Source organism: Arachis stenosperma, chromosome 9, assembly GCF_014773155.1.
Source record: "Arachis stenosperma cultivar V10309 chromosome 9, arast.V10309.gnm1.PFL2, whole genome shotgun sequence".
In the NCBI taxonomy this organism is placed as follows: Eukaryota; Viridiplantae; Streptophyta; class Magnoliopsida; order Fabales; family Fabaceae; genus Arachis; species Arachis stenosperma.
Genome location: NC_080385.1, coordinates 102,276,104 through 102,278,458, shown reverse-complemented (window position 1 = coordinate 102,278,458; position 2,355 = coordinate 102,276,104). Strand labels below are relative to the sequence as shown.

At 42.6% G+C, this 2,355-nt stretch overlaps 1 non-coding gene across 1 annotated transcript; it reads right to left on the bottom strand.

Annotated features, from left to right (window-relative positions):
• Positions 1-265: 265 nt before the first annotated feature.
• LOC130953156 (small nucleolar RNA R71) lies at positions 266-373 on the bottom strand. Its single transcript, XR_009075328.1, has one exon. It is a non-coding gene; the product is annotated as a small nucleolar RNA R71 (small nucleolar RNA).
• Between the last annotated feature and the right edge of the window lie 1,982 nt (positions 374-2,355).

Sequence of the window (2,355 nt, the reverse complement as noted above, 5' to 3'; positions counted from 1 at the left end):
AGTTTCTCTAATGCAACAGAATTGCAAGTTCCATGGACTTCCAATGGAAGATCCTCATCAGTTTTTAGCTGAATTCTTGCAAATCTGTGACACAGTCAAGACTAATGGGGTTAACCCTGAGGTCTACAGACTGATGCTATTCCCTTTTGCTGTAAGAGACAGAGCTAGAATATGGTTGGATTCTCAACCTAAAGAAAGCCTGGACTCTTGGGAAAAACTAGTCAGTGCCTTCTTGGCAAAGTTCTTTCCACCACAAAGATGGAGTAAGCTTAGAGTGGAAGTCCAAACCTTCAGACAGAAGGATGGAGAATCCCTCTATGAAGCTTGGGAAAGATACAAACAATTAATCAGAAGATGTCCCTCAGACATGCTTTCTGAATGGAGCATCATAGGTATCTTCTATGATGGTCTCTCTGAACTATCTAAGATGTCCTTGGATAGCTCTGCTGGAGGATCTTCATCTGAAGAAGACGCCTGCAGAAGCTCAAGAATTGATTGAAATGGTTGCAAATAACCAATTCATGTACACTTCTGAAAGGAATCCTGTGAACAATGGGACTAGTCAGAAGAAAGGAGTTCTTGAGATTGACACTCTGAATGCCATATTGGCTCAGAATAAGATATTGACTCAACAAGTCAATTTGATTTCTCAGAGTCTGTCTGGAATGCAAATGCACCAAACAGTACTAAGGATGCTTCATCTGAGGAAGAAGCTTATGATCCTGAGAACCCTTCCATGGAAGAGGTGAATTACCTAGGAGAACCCTATGGAAACACCTATAATTCTTCATGGAGAAATCACCCAAATCTCTCATGGAAGAATCAAGAGAGACCTCAACAAGGTTTCAATAACAATAATGGTGGAAGAAACAGGTTTAGCAATAGCAAGCCTTTTCCATCATCTTCTCAGCAACAGACAGAAAGTTCTAAGCAGAATACTTCTGACTTAGCAACAATGGTCTTGATCTAATAAAGACCACTCAAAGTTTCATGAATGAAACAAGGTCCTCCATCAGAAATTTGGAAGGACAAGTGGGTCAGCTGAGCAAGAAAGTTACTGAACTCCCTCCTAGCACTCTCCCAAGTAATACAGAAGAAAATCCAAAAGGAGAGTGCAAAGCCATAGACATGGCCGAATATGGAGAGGAAAGAGAGGAGGAGGACGCCACTGAGGAAGACCTCAGTGGGCGTGTACCAATCTCCTCTGAGTTCCTCAATGAGGAACAATGGGAATCTGAGGCTCAAAATGAGACCATAGAGATTCCATTGGACTTACTTCTGCCATTCATGAGCTCTGATGAGTATTTTCCTCTGAAGAGGATGAGTATGTCACTGAAGAGCAAGTTGCTAAACACCTTGGAGCAATCATGAAGCTAAATGACAAGTTATTTGGAAATGGACTTGGGAGGATGAACCACCTTTGCTCACCAAAGAATTGGATGACTTGTCTAGGCAGAAACTGCCTCAAAAGAGCAGGATCCTAGGAAGTTTTCTATACCTTGTACCATAGGCACCATGACCTTCAAGAAGGCCTTGTGTGACTTAGGGTCAAGTGTAAACCTCATGCCCCTCTCTGTAATGAGAAATTAGGGATCTTTGAGGTGCAAGCTGCAAGAATCTCATTAGAGACGGCAGACAATTCAAGAAAACAAGCTCATGGACTTGTAGAGAATGTTTTGGTGAAGATTGAAGACCATTACATCCCTACTGATTTCATAGTCCTAGAGACTGGGAAGTGCATGGATGAATCCATCATCCTTGGCAGACCCTTCCTAGCCACAGCAAAGGCTGTGATTGATGTTGATAGAGGAGAGTTGATCATTCAAGTGAATGAAGAATCCTTGGTGTTTAAGGCCCAAGGACATCCCTCTATCATCATGGAGAGGAAGCATGAAGAGCTTCTCTCAAAACAGAGCCAAGCAGAGCCCCCACAGTCAAACTCTAAGTTTGGTGTTGGGAGGCCACAACCAAACTCTAAGTTTGGTGTTGAACCCCCACATTCAAACTCTAAGTTTGGTGTTGGAGGTTCCAACACGGTTCTGAGTATTTCTGAGGCTCCATGAGAGTCCTCTGTCAAGCTAATGACATTAAAGAAGCGCTTGTTGGGAGGCAACCCAATGTTTTATAGTTAACTATTTTCTTTTGTTATTTTATCTTTTTTTGTAGGTTGATGATCATAAGAAGTCACAAAAACAATGAAAAAAGCAAAAACAGAATGAAAAACAGGAAGAAAAACAGCACACCCTGGAGGAGAAGAAGCTGGCGTTCAAACGCCAGTAATGCTAGCTGTTGGGCGTTTAACGCCCAGTCTGGCACCATTCTGGGCGTTTATCGCCAGAAAGGGGCACCAGACTG